Here is a 14,794-nt window from a genome sequence, read left to right as displayed (position 1 = left end):
CTTGGCACTTCCACATGGTGTTAGGCCTGTGGGTTCAGAGAAGTCAAGAATTGAGGTTGGGGGATCTCTACCTACGTTTCAGAGGATGTGTGGAAATGCCTGGATGTCCAGGCAGAGGTATGCTGCAGGAGTGGAGCCCTCATGGAGACCCTCTTGCTAGGGCAGTGTGGAATAGAAATGTGGGGTGCAAGCCCCCACATAGAGTCCCCCCTGGACATTGTCTAGTGGATCTTTGAGAAGAGGGCCACAGTCCTCCAGACCCCAGAATGGTAGCTCCACCAACAGCTTGAACTGTGTACCTGGAAAAGCCACAGACATTCAGCCCCAACCCATGAAAGCTGACAGGAGAGGGACTGTCCCCTGCAAAGCCACAGGGATGGAGCTACCCAAGGCCGTGGGAGCCCACCTCTTGTATCAGTGTGACCTGGATGTGACACATGGAGTCGAAGAAGATCACTGTGTAACCTTAAGGTTTAATGACTGCCCTGTTGGATTTTGGACTTGCATTGGGCCTGTAGCTTCTTTGTTTTGGCCAATTTCTCCCATTTGGAATGGGTGTATTTACCCAATGCCTGTACCCGCATTGTATCTAGGAGGTAACTAATTGCTTTTGATTTTGCAGGCTCATAGGCAGAAAGGACTTGCCTTGTCTCAGATGAGACTCTGGACTGTGGATGCTTTTCTTTTCTTTTCTTTTCTTTTCTCTTCTTTTCTTTTCTCTTGTCTTCTTTTCTCTTCTTTTCTTTTCTCTTTTCTCTTTTGTTTTCTTTCTTTCTTTTTTTTTTGATGGAGTCTCACTCTGTTGTGCAGGCTGGAGTACAGTGGCACAATCTCAGCTCACTGCAACCTCCTCTTCCTGGGTTCAAGCAATTCTCATGCCTCAACCTCCCAAGTAGCTGGGACTACAGGTGTGGGCCACCACATCTGGTTAATTTTTGTATTTTGAGTAGAAACAGAAAATGCAACATATGCATCTTCACCATATTGGCCAGGCTGGTCTTGAACTCCTGACCTCAGGTGATCCACCCACCATTGCCTCCCAAAGTGTTGGCATTAAAGGCATGAACCACCGGGCCCTGTCGGACTGTGGACTTTTGAGTTCATACTGAAATAGGTTCAGATTTTGAGTTAATGCTGAAATGAGTTAAGATGCCTCCTCATTGGGAATGCATGATTGCTTTTGAAATGTGATGACATGAGATTTGGAAGGGGTGGAATGATATGATTTGTGTGTGTCCTCACCCAAATCTCATCTTGAATTGTAGCTCCCATAATCCCCACATGTTGGAGGGATCTGGTGGGAGGTAATTTAATCATGGGGATGATTAGTTGAGTGCTGCTGTTCTCATGATGGTGAGTGATTCTCACAAGATCTGATGGTTTTACAAAGGGCTTTTCCCCCTTTTGCTGGGTGCTTCTTGCTGCTACCATGTGAAGAAGGATGTGTTTGCTTCCCCTTCCACCATGAGTGTACATTTCCTAAGGCCTTCCTAGCCATGCTGAACCGTGAGTCAATTAAACCTCTTTCCTTTATAATTTACCCACTCTTGGGCATGTCTTTATTAGCAACATGGGAACAGACTAATACATTACTACTTTGTTCTTTGAGGCATATCTAAGTTTAGAGTAGAACATCTGATTTCCCGCCTTTTGTTTTCCCTATGGAAGATTACATGAATGAAGTATTACTAAAACATTACATGTGTATCTTATAAAACTAAGATTTAAATGGCAGGATTAATAAAGTATTTATTAAAAATTCAATAAATTGAACCTATTATTTTTATATACCTATATCCGATCCCTTAAAGACATCTAGGACAAAATTCCAAATCTGTTGTTTTTGTATATGTTCAGTTAGGAAACCTACTGCACCTTGCTCGTCAAAATTAATGCATTCAAAATCAAATCTATGTATTTTTTATTAAAGAGCCAAATTTAAATCTCTATGGTAACGACTGCAATAAATGTGCAACATCTTAAGCTATGATTATATTGTCACACTTGGTGATGTCTATCTTCAGTACATGACTACCAATCGTTTTACTGTTGTTCTAGTCAACCAGAAATGTAGTTAAAAAAGGAAACCAATTATGAGATTTATTTAAATAAGACTGAACAATTTCTGCAATAACAGATTCTAGATACTAGGACTGACTCTGAGTGTGTGAGATAATGTTGAGGGGAGAATTTCATCCAACTGTAAAAAATTGAGTAGTAAGTACCAATACTTAATTACTACTGAGAAATTAAGTACAATTGAAAAGCTTGCTGTTGATTTTCAATACTACCCTTAAAAATTATATTCAACCAAACAATATTTATAACATTTTTGAAATTCCAAATTTGATGCATTAAAAATTCTAAAAATGTTTTATAATTGTCAAGCTAACCATGTGGTTACACTGCAAATATGCCAAAATTGAAATAAACATTTTTGGTTTGGAATTATTAGCATTTCTGTACTGCCACCATGATACACCTGCATGTGATAGTATATTTCTGCATGCCCTACTCTATCATCAAAGTTCTGGCAACATTTTCCCACTTACTTACTTACTCCATAGCCTAGTAATATGTGATCCCTGACCAAAATATTTTTTTCTCTATTTTAATTGGTCAACCAAATTCGGTATTTACTTTTTAAAATCCTATATTTTAGTTGGTCAGCCAACTTTATATTCCATATTATTAATTGGCTAATAAAAGCTATTTGCATTTGAGAAAAACATCATAACTTATGGAATTCCTAAATTAAGATAAAAATCTGCACAAAACTTTAAGCGTACTGTGTCCCACACTAATCCTGTAATGGTCTATTTGGATAGTAATTAGACCTGATGGAAGACTACTGCTCCTTGATCATTTCTCTGACCCTACAAGAGAAGGCCTCAGTAACTGCAAGATTTCTTTTCATATTTGGAGAACGAAATGGAAGCTCTTGATTCTATAAAGTTATGGACAGTTAAAGATGTACCAGGAGCAGTTGGAAATGTGTTGCAGAGTTGAGGCAAAGGATGAGGAATTAAATGGGTGTATGAGGATTGATTAATTTGCCAAGGAAGAAAATAGGGAGAGCAAAAGAGCAAGGCATGTCCTTAGGTAGCACCTACTTTAGGGGTGGGAGAAAGAAGAAAAAGTGATTGCTAAGTCAAAACTGTCAGTGAAGAACAAATAAAATGTCACAAAAACTTAGAAAGTTATGGTGATTGTCAACAGTGTCAAATGCTACAGAGAAGTCAGGAAGTAAGAATAATGTAAGCTCATAAAAAGGTTTCATGAGCAGTTTCAGATGATGGAGTCAAGATAGTGGAATATAAGATGTTAAGATAATTGGATTGTGAAAACATGTAGTGGGGGAAAAATATTTTTAAGACATTTGCCAGCAAATAAGAAGGAAAAATCATAGTAACTTTAAGGTTAAATATGAACAAAGTAATTATTTTGTATTTTCTATCATTTCATTTTATCATAAATTTAAAATAAAATATCATCTATTATATTTTATATAGGTAAAATATCTAAAAATGAATAAGGAAGTATTTTTAAATATGAAGTGATATCTAAAAAGAAAAAGGAAGGGATAATTGATGAGATAAATACCTACAGATATTGGACAAATGGTATAGCAATAAAGAATATCTGTGTAACACTTAGTTTACATTGCAGTTTCACACTCATTATTTTACTATGTCCTTACCAGAACACTCTGGATGAGTTCTTATTATCATCTTATTCTATAGTTGAAGGTTCTGAGCCTCAGATAAATTGTCATGTGCCTAGAAATTGGCAGGGCTAAACATCAAACTCAAATCTCCTGACTTCAAGTCTAGTGCTCCCTTAATACAAGTTCAGGAGACCAAGGGCAAGGGTGAACTTTAGAGAAGAGGATTGACTTTCTTTCCTAAAATAGAAAGAAGAAACTAAGGATATTTGAGACATTTCAAGGTAGAAATGAGTAGAAAATCAGGTCAGCTCTTTTTGGTCTCAAGGAAAGTGGAGGCAAGAGATTATTTTCAGAGAAGGTGGAATTTATATGGAGCTTGATAACAGGTGAAAATTTTGGATTAATCACAGCTTCTTCAACAAGCATTTGAATGAGCATTTGATGTTCTCTATGGAGCAACTTTTAAATTTCACAAGAATAACATTTTGAAGTACTATGTACCAAGGAAATTGTCTTTACTGGTCTTTAAGCATCAAATCTAGAGAAATAAACTTTGCACTCCACTCTCCTTGTTTGTGACTGATAAGTTAGCAAAGTAATAAGCCAAATGTTGCTATTTCATGGTTATTTCTTTACTCTTCTAAAGTGTAATGTAACCGTCATTGACTATTACCAATTAATTTTTTTAATTAAAAAGCTGTCAAAAGTAGAGTGTTAATTTCCTTCTTAGGAGGTTTGTGGGTTTCTTGAATAAGTACTTGAGGTGACGTTAACATGGATATTTTTAGGTGTTTCACATTGGTTCTTACCAAACACTATATAGCAAAAAAAAAAAAAAAAAGTGCCTGTAAGATGAGTTTTGAGAGGTACTCATATTTTCCATTGACAGCATTAGAATTTTAGATATGCCCCCTAGGGAAAGTACTTATTTGAAGCAAAACTTACAGCTTTAAAAAATAATGTCTTAGGTTCTTGACTAAAAACAAAATGACTCTAGCTGATTAAAAGCCAGGAGAAAGGCATCCTGTCTATGATGATGGTGGGGGTGAGAACTTCTCAAGTCCCGTTCTTGTAGGCATGAGAGACTGTTTATTTATTTATTTCACTGTCAAATGCAAACTGATGACTAGACTTTAACTTTAATATGCCCAGTTTTGACATTCACAACTAGACTGGCCTGTAAGCTACTAGAGAGCTATGTATTATTATTATTCTTTTTCTATGCCCCAGAGCTCAGCATTGTGCTTGACAACACACAAAGTAATTGGCTAATATGTATTTGCTGAATATATGCCAGCCAGGATCTTAGAAAAAATTCTTGGGAGGAGACAGGTTGTCCTATTTCCTCAGATTTATCACAATTTCACAATTCTCTATATTTGGGACACACATGACCACTTTACAAATTACACAGGAAATTTAATTGAAACTGAAATTCTGTAACTCCAGTTAGGAGAGGTGGACGTTTACAGATGGAGAGACTGAAGGAAAACTTTTTCTGAGCTACCAGGTTTTCTTTTCCACTCAAGTTCTTTTTATGTATTGCTGGCATCTGTGAAAGAGCAGGAGATGCCATATATTGCAGCTGGGTACCCAGGTGGTCTACTGATATTCAAAGGGGACTGGTTTGGCATGAATTCTGGGGCAGCATCACGCAGCTGTCATGAGCCACTCTGTGGCTAGAAGCAGCAGATGTTACTGATATCTGAAAAGCAGTCATATCATCAGACATGGGAGAAGACCAATGTAAAATGCAAAGTATCTGACCTACATATCATTTAAGAAATCACACACATTTTCCATTCAGTTTTCAAATTTATATCCACATACAATTTTTTTCACAGTTGAGAGTAGTTGATAGGCTTATATTATACAACAAGGAAAACAAAAATTCCAATAATTCTACTTTTGTCTTAATAATCACTTAAATGTACTGAAAATACTTTCAAAGCCTCCAGGATGTATTATACCTTAAAATTATTAATTATTAAAAGATGAAAAAGTGTTACTGTATCATATATTATTTTTGTTTCTTCGTGAGTTACTATTTGAAACAATCTGTGCTCATAAAAAAGCAATGCTTGTTTATAATGTGAAAACCTAAGCATTAATTTCTTAAGCAGAACCATCTTATATTATGTAGGATTTTTAATATCTGACAGATGGACTTACATTTTTTATTTCTTGCCTGTTATATTCATACATTTTATTTACACAGAGAATGGAAGATTTGCCATAATACAATCAGAACCATGTGTTGTATTGTTGATCTAAAGGACAATTGGGATTTTCTGAAATATCAGCAGCCCTAATAAGATGTGGAGTAATGACATGTAACAATTTTTCTGATCCCCAGAAAACATAGAAGCCATAAAGTGTGGTGATCAATCCTAAAGGTCAGAAAACTCCAAGGCAAAGAAAGTTGTTGAAAGGCAAAAAGTGACAGTAGATTGTACATTATGAAATGTTGGCATGTGTGTTTTAAGGGTAGCTTCACTATGTTTTTGAGCTGCTAGGAATGGGTTTCTGGTTTTGAAAGGAGTGGTAGATGAGATTAAAGGCTCCATCTGTGATCAACACCACTTCACCATACCTCTCACACACACTGGTTCGTGCACATTTTGTTCTTAAACACATCCTCTCCTTCAACTCTACATTTAGTCTATACACACCTTTGCATTCTTTCACTCTACTTTTTCCTCTCCCTTTCCACACCCCGATTCTGCCCCCACCAGCTGCTCCCTCAAAAGTCAGTTGCTAGGCCTTTGGAAAAGCAAAAGATAGAGTATGATTGAGAGGCATCCTTTAAAAAAACCTACTTCAAGGTCAATTTGCTAATTCCTTTAGAAAATGAGTAAGTATGAAAAGGATCATTTCGAATTTGGGGCTTTCAGGAACTTCATTACTAAATTAAGACAGAAAGTACTTGATAAGGGAAAATACTTGATAATTGGACATTTTAGAAGCAAACTGACATTGGTGGGATAAATACATGGGATGGATTCAACTCAGCATTGTCTACGTTTAATGCCAACTTTAACATCTCCAAATTACCCTAATAAGGCTATGACCTGAAAAATTATCCTAAAGGAGAACAAAAGTGCTCTTCCATTTTTTTCTCATTTTAAAACATCTGTGAGCTTTCTAAACGAGAGGAATTCCCATATTTGAGGGGGAAAAACACATTTATTGCTTCATAGTAAGTTTTATAGTCTCAGCTCCTTTATTCTTTCTCTTGTTCATAGAATCATATTTTTATTATGTTCTTTTAATACAACTAAAGTAAAATAAGCTTGCTTAAGTAGGAAGCATTTTATTTCAATTTCGGAGGGTTATATCATTCCCATCTAAAAATATGATCTCTACAAGTGGTTTGTGTACCCTAGGTAAAAAGACTAATCTAAATCATAAATATATGGCCAAAAACACAAAGCCATCATCAACCTCATTCCCTCTTCTTCTGCATGTGAGTTTTCGAAGGACTCTCCAGATTAAATGACTTGTTCCGAATTCTACAATCAGTTTGTGTCTATTTCAAGAACAGAACACAGCTTTCCAATTTTAAATGTGATGCTTTTTTATTTTCCATGCAAAATATCTTGTTTAAAAAAAACATTAAATTATCAAGTATTGGAAAGAATCCTCAGGTGTGTTGAATCTCCCTGTGGCTTCTGGCAGGTGACCACTTAAAGCTACAATAACTTGATGTAGAAAAATCTTCATCTTGAGATGTTATCATTACATCAGACTTCAACTCTAGCCACCACTCCCAAGTAACATAAATCTAGATTACGCTGTGAATTTAAAAATAGGTCAAGAGTCAACCAAACAACTAAGAAGACATTCTCTCAATCAAACTGACAATGAAGAAAAAGTGGCAAGTTTCATATCAAGAATGAAGAGAAAATACCTACTGTAACCTTTATGCCTGTTCCATTTGAATGACTTTCATGCCTTTTGTGTTTGTGCATGCCAGTTTATCAAGGATCATAGTGCCTTCAGCATCTCAATGAAGGCCTTTTTAGACTTTGTTTCAATTCTAGGAATTACAGGATTTGTCATCAGGCTACTTGAATATATGGAAAGTGGAGAGTTGATATACTGACAGGGATTTTTTAAATATTTTTGAAGCAAACAGGAATATGGAACAAAATATTTTGAAAATTAAGTCACCAGTATCTTCAAGTTTTCCCTTTACCAAAATTGAGAAAATAACAGCTGTTTTTCCCGATTCCATTACATAGTAGATACATTTTGTGTGCCTTGTGTAATTTTTCTGATTTTTCTTTATCAATACTAATAGATCAATGATCAATTATTATTGAGCACTGATATGAGCTAAACTTTTTTTAGACTTTGCAAACACTGAGAGAATGGTATCTTTAATTTCTGATTTATTTACTGTATATAAATTATACTTCAAGATCACGCCACTGCACTCCAGCCTGGGCGACAGAGCGAGACTCCGTCTCAAAAAAAAAAAAAATTATACTTCAGCAGTGGCACGACCTTGGCCCACTGCAAGCTCCACCTCCCGGGTTCACGCCATTCTCCTGCCTCAGCCTCCCGAGTAGCTGGGACTACAGGCGCCCACCACCACGCCTGGCTAATTTTTTGTATTTTTAGTAGAGACGGGGTTTCACCGTGTTAGCCAGGATGGTCTCAATCTCCTGACCTCGTGATCCGCTGGTCTCGGCCTCCCAAAGTGCTGGGATTACAGGCGTGAGCCACCGCGCCCGGCCAGTGATGCTTTTTCTTAAAGAGATAACATGAGTGGGGCTATAAGGCTAATATATACAAAATACACACATATACACACACACACACACACATACACACATCCTCACATCCACATACATATACATGAACATTTATCTAGATGACAAACTATAGAATTGAGAACTCAGTGGGGTGATACAGAGGTAGATAGATAGTAAGTTCTATAAATCAGTGAAAATTTGAGATAAATGAAAACTATCATAGTCAAAAACTGTTTATAGGAAGAAAACAAATGTGGGCTGTGCCTAATAGGGAGGACATAATAAGTAAGGGAAAGTACATATATTCTTTTATTTTTATGTTTATTTGTAATTAACACATAATAACTGTGTATATTTGTAAGATACATTGTGTTGTTATATCTATGTACACATTATAGAAAGAGCCAATCAAGTCAACTAACATATCCATCACCTCCCCAACTTATTTTTATATGTGTGATGAGATGTTAAAATTATACTATTTAAGCAATTTTGAAATATAAAATACATCATCATTAACTGTGGTCACCCTGCAGTGCAATAGATCACTAAAACTTATTCTTCCAGTCTAACTGAAGTTTTTTATCCTTTGACCAACATCTTGTCTTTCCCCATCTCTCCCCGATTCCTGGTAATCTACTTTCTCTTTCTATGAGATTGACTCTTCTAGATTCCTCATGTAAGTGAATTTGTAAAATATTTATCTTTCTGTGCCTGGCTTATTTCATTTAGCATAATGTGCTCCAGTTCCATCCATATTATCACAAATAACATAATTCCCTTCCTTTTTTCGGCTGTGTAACATGCCATTGTGCATATATATATATATATACACACACAATATATATGATATATATTATATAATTATATAATATTATATATTATATAATTATCATATATATTGTGTGTGTGTATATATATATATATCTCACATTTTCTTTATCCATCTAGCCATTGATGGCAGGTACTTTGGTTGCATCCGTATCTTGGCTATTCTGAGTAATGCTGAAATCCACATGAGAATGCAGATATCTCCTTCATATATGAATTTCAATTCCTTTGAATATATACCCAGAAGTGGGATTGCTGGATCATATGGTAATTCCAGTTTTAGCTTATTGAGGAACCATCAAACTATCTCCCAAAATAGCTGTACAAATATACATTTCCACCAACAGTGTACAAGGGTTCCCTTTTCTCCACATTCTAATGTGGAGAATGAGGAGTTGGAGAATAACTTTGAAATATAACACTTATTATCATTCATCTTTTTTATAATAGCCATTCTAATAGATGTGAGGTGATATCTTATGTGGTTTTAATTTCCATGTCTTTAATGATTAGTGATGTTGCACATTTTTTCATATATGTTAGCGATTCGTATCTTTTTTTTGAGAATTATCTGTTCAGATCACTTGCCTATTTTGAAATTGGGTTATTAGTATTTTTGCTGTTAAGTTGTTTGAATTCCTTATTTTTGATACTAGCTCTTTATCAGACATGGTTTGCATATATTTTCTCCCAATCCATGAGTTGTCTCCTCACTCTGTTGTTTCCTTTGTTATGCAAGAGCTTTTTACTTTGATGCAATTTAATTTGTCTCTTTTTGCTTTTGTTGCCTATACTTTTGGAGTCCTAGCCAAGATATCATTGCCCAGACTAATATCGTGGAGTTGTTTCTCCATGTTTTCTTTGAGGAACTTTACAGTTTCAAGTCTTATATTTAAGTCTATATTTTATCCAATTTGAGTTGATGTTTGTATATGGTGTGAAATAGCACAGATTTATTCTTTTGCATGTGGATATCAAGTTTTCCCAACATCACATATTAAAGACATTCTCTTTCCCTTATTATGTGTTCTTGCCACTTCTGTTGAAAATCAATTTATAAATACTTAGGTTTATTTCTGGGCTTTTGATTCTGTTCTACTGGTCTATGTGTTTGTTTTTATGCCAGTCCCATGCTTTTCTGATTTATAATAGCTTTATAGTGTATTTTGAAATCAGGAAATGTGATGCTCAAGCTTTGCTCTTTTTGTTCAAAATTGCTTTGGGTATTCAGAGTCTTTTCTGCTTCCATATGAACTTAAGGATTATTTTTTATATTTCTGTGAAAATAACATTGCAATTTTGATAGGTTTTGTGTGGAATCTGTAGATTACTTTAGGTAATATGAACGTTCTACCAATATAACCTGACCATGGGATATATTTTTATTTATCTATGTCTTCAATTTTTTAATCAACGTTTTATAATTTTCAATAAACACATCTTTCACCTCCTTGGCTAAATTTACTCATAAGTATTTCTTATGTTATTGTAAATAGGATTGTTATTTTCCATTTCTTTTTAAAATAGCTCATTATTAATGTGTAGAAATACCAGTGATTTTTGTATTTTGATTTTGTAACCTACAAATTTGTTTAGCAGTTCTAACAGTTTTTTTTGGTGGAGCATTTAGGGCTTTCTACATATAAGATCATGTCATCAGCAAAGAGAGATAATTTCACTTCTTCTTTTCATATATGATGTCTTTAGCTTATTCTTGCCTAAATGCTCTGGCTAGGATTTCAAGTGCTATGTTGAATATAAGTGGCAAGATTGGGCATTCTTGTTGCTGACCTTAAGGACAAGATTTCAGCATTTCACTGTTGAGTCTGATATTAGCTGTGGCCTTATCATACATGGTTTTTATTGTATTGGGGTACATTTATTCTATACCTAGTTTTTTGAGAGTTTTTAACATAAAGGGATATTGAATTTGTCAAAAAAATTTTTCTGCTTCTACTCAGATGATCATGTGCTTTGGGTTCTTCATTTTGGCATTTAGACATGCCTTACAAGACATACTAAAAGGAGTTCTTCAAACTAAAGGAAAAAATACCCCTAAGTAGAAACAAAAATATATAAAAATGTGGTCAGAGTGGAAGCAGGTGTGAGAGGGTCCAGCAGAAGGAAACATGGCTGCCAGCGTGTTTGAGTCTACTAGCAAGTTTGGCCTGGCCTTATAGCTGTTGTAGGAGGCGTGGTGAACTCTGCCTTATACAATGTGGATGCTGGACACAGAGCTGCCATCTTTGACTGATTCTGTGGCATACAGGACATTGTGGTACAGGAAGGGACTCACTTTCTCATGCCGTGGGTACAGAAACCAATTTTCTTTAACTGATGTTCTTGACCACGTAATGTGCCAGTCATCACTGGTAGCAAAGACTTACAGAATGTCAACATCACACTTTATATCCTCTTCTGGCCTGTTGCTAGCCAGTTTGCTCACATCTTCACCAGCATCAGAGAGGACTGCAATGACTGTGTGCTGCCATCCATCACTACCAAGACCCTCAAGTCAGTGGTGGCTCACTTTGAGGCAGGAGAACTGATCACCCAAAGAGAGCTGGTCTCCAGGCAGGTGAGTGATGACCTTGCAGGTCATCTTTGGGCACATCCACCCACCTTTGGGCAAGCAGCCACCTTTGGATGGCATGTCCTTGACACATCTGACCTTTGGGAAGGAGTTCACAGAAGCGGTGGAAGCCAAACAATTGGCTTAGCAGGAAGCAGAGAGGGCCAGATTTGTGGTGGAAAAGGCTGAGCATCAGAAAAAGGCAGCCATCATCTCTGCCAGTGGCAACTCCAAGACAGCAGAGCTGATCCCCAACTCACTGGCCACAGCGGGGACAGCCTGATTGAGCTGTGTAAGCTGGAAGCTGCGAGACATTGCATACCAGCTCTCATACTCTGAGAACATCACCTACCTGCCTGTGGGGCGGTCCATGCTCCTCCAGCTGCCCCATTGAGGGCCCACCCTGCCTTTACCTCTGAGGGCCAACTGGGCCACAGCCCAGTGATTCTTAACAATGCTTCCTTTTGCCCCCACCCCAGATTGGATGATTTCCAATGACGTGTTTTCTAGTTCATCAATCCATCTTCTGCTTGTTCTACTTGGCTGTTGAACCCCTCTTTTGAATTGTTATTATTATATTCTTCAGCTCAATAATTCCCGTTTGGTGTTTTCCAATATTTCCTATCTCCGTTTTAACGTTCAGTTTGCTCATGTGTTGTGCTCCGCACCTCAGTGAGCATCTTTATTACTGTTCTTTTGAACTGCCTATAGAGTAAATTCTATGTCTCCATTTCATCAGGGTTGGCTTCTAGAGATTTATCTTATCTTTTATTTGATTCATATTTTCCTATTCGTTTTCCTTGACTCTGTGGGCTTCAGTACCTTACATAAAAGAATCACCTCTCCTAGTCTTACTAGACTGGTCTTGTGTTGGAGATGTTCCTCCCAATTAGCATAGCTGGAGATTCTACGTGCCTCAAAACACTTTGTTTGTTCAATCTGCTTTGCTTTTATTGGTCCCTGTATTAGTCCATTCTCACACTGCTAGTAAAGACATACCCAAGACTGGGTAATTATAAAGGAAAGAGATTTAATTGACTCACAGTTCCACATGACTGGGGAGGCCTCTCAATCATGGTGGAAGGCAAAGGAGGAGGAAAGTGACATCTTACATGGAGGCAGGAAAGAGAGCTTGTGTAGGATAATGCCCCTTTATAAAACATCGGCTCTCATGAGACTTACTATCACAAGAACAGCAGCATGGGGGTAACCACTCCCATGATTCAAGTATCTCCCACCAGATTCCTCCCACAACATGTGGGAATCATGGGAGCTACAATTCAAGATGAGATTTGGGTGGAGACAGAGCCAAACCATATTGTTCCACCTCTGGCCTCTCCCAAATGTGAGCCCCTCATGTCCTCACATTTCAAAACCAATCATGCCTTCCCAACAGTCCCCCAAAGTCTTAACTCATTTCAGCATTAATTCAAAAGTCCACAGTCCAAAGTCTCATCTGAGACAAGCCAAGTCCTTTCTGCCTATAAGCCTGTATAATCAAAAGCAAGTTAACTACTTCCTAAATACAATGGGGGGTACAGTCATTCAGAAAATAGAGCTGTCCCAAATAGGAGAAATTGGCCCAAATGAAGAGGCCTACAGGCTTCATGCAAGTCTGAGATCCAGTGGGGCAGTCAAATCTTAAAGCTCCCAAATGATTCCCTTGACTCCGTATCTCACATCCAGGTCTTGCTGATGCAAGAGTTGGGTTTCCATGGTCTTGCGCAGCTCCACCATTGTGATTTTGCAAGGTAGAGGGTACAGCCCTACTCCTTACGGCTTTCACAGGCTGGCACTGAGTGCCTTTGGCTTTTCCAGGACATGGTGCAAGCTGTTGGTGGATCTACCATTCTAGGGTCTGGAGGACGGTGGCCCTCTTCTCACAGATCCACTAGACAATGCCCAGGGGGGACTCTGTGTGGGGGCTCACACCCCACATTTCCCTTCCACATTGCCCTAGCAAGAGGTTCTCCGTGAGGGCTGAACTCCTGCAGCATACCTCTGTCTGGACATTCAGGCATTTTCACACATCCTCTGAAACCTAGGCAGAGATTCCCAAACCTCAATTCTTGACTTCTTTGCACCCACAAGCCCAACACCATGTGTAAGCCACCAAAGTTTGGGGCTTGCACCCTCTAAAGCAACAGTCTGAGCTCTACATTGGCCCCTTTTAGCCATGGCTGGGATGCAGAGCACCAAGTCCCAAGACTGCATAAAGCAATAAGGCCCTGGGCTGGCCTATGAAAAATTTTTTCATCCTATGTCTCCAGGCTTGTGATGGTACCAATTTACTGTATTAGTCCATTATCACACTGCTAATAAAGAAATACCTGAGACTAGGTAATTTATAAAGGAAACGGGTTTAATTGACTTACAGTTCCACATGGCTGGGGAAGCCTCACAAAATGGCAGAAGGCAAAGGAGAAGCAAAAGCACATCTTACAAGGCAGCAGGCAAGAGAGCTTGTGTAGGGGAACTCCCCTTTATAAAACCATCAGATCTCATGAGACTTACTTTCAGGAGAACAGCATGGGAAAAACCCACCCCCATGATTCAATTACCTCCCACTGGGTTCCTCCCACAACACATGGGAATCATGGGAGCTGCAATTCAAAATGTGATTTGGGTGGGGACACAGCCAAAGCATATCAATCCCCAAGAAATTCGTGATTGCCAAGTCATGCTATTGCCTTGAGAGAGTTGGAATAGCACCCAGTCTCTTGGGATTCAGCTAGAGAGGCTACGGTGTTAGATGTGTGTTCCAGTTTCTTATTTTCTTGCAGAGAAGCTGAGAGCCAAAGTTTGTCCCACTTATTCTGTCCTTCACCAAGGAGACAGTCTGAAACAGCTGCCTCTGCTCATAATCAGAATGCTCACTTTAAGTCTAGTGAGAGAGATGCTGAATATTTCCAAGTTTAAAAGTCTTTTCTTGTTCCCTGTGGTCTAGGAGACTCAGGAGTGCAG

General features: G+C 37.8%; 1 protein-coding gene and 1 pseudogene across 8 annotated transcripts in view; both read left to right on the top strand.

Moving 5' to 3' along the window:
* The window catches only part of GALNT13 (polypeptide N-acetylgalactosaminyltransferase 13), a 588,430-nt gene that overhangs the window by 394,686 nt on the left and 178,950 nt on the right, over positions 1–14,794 (top strand). The window lies entirely within an intron of this gene.
* On the top strand, positions 11,340–12,224 carry LOC116809393 (prohibitin 1-like; annotated as a pseudogene).

Source organism: Hylobates moloch, unplaced genomic scaffold (genome assembly GCF_009828535.3).
Source record: "Hylobates moloch isolate HMO894 unplaced genomic scaffold, HMol_V3 SCAFFOLD_1, whole genome shotgun sequence".
NCBI classification, from domain to species: Eukaryota; Metazoa; Chordata; class Mammalia; order Primates; family Hylobatidae; genus Hylobates; species Hylobates moloch.
Note: the sequence above shows the minus strand (reverse complement) of the source record. Positions and strands in the feature narration are given on the sequence as shown.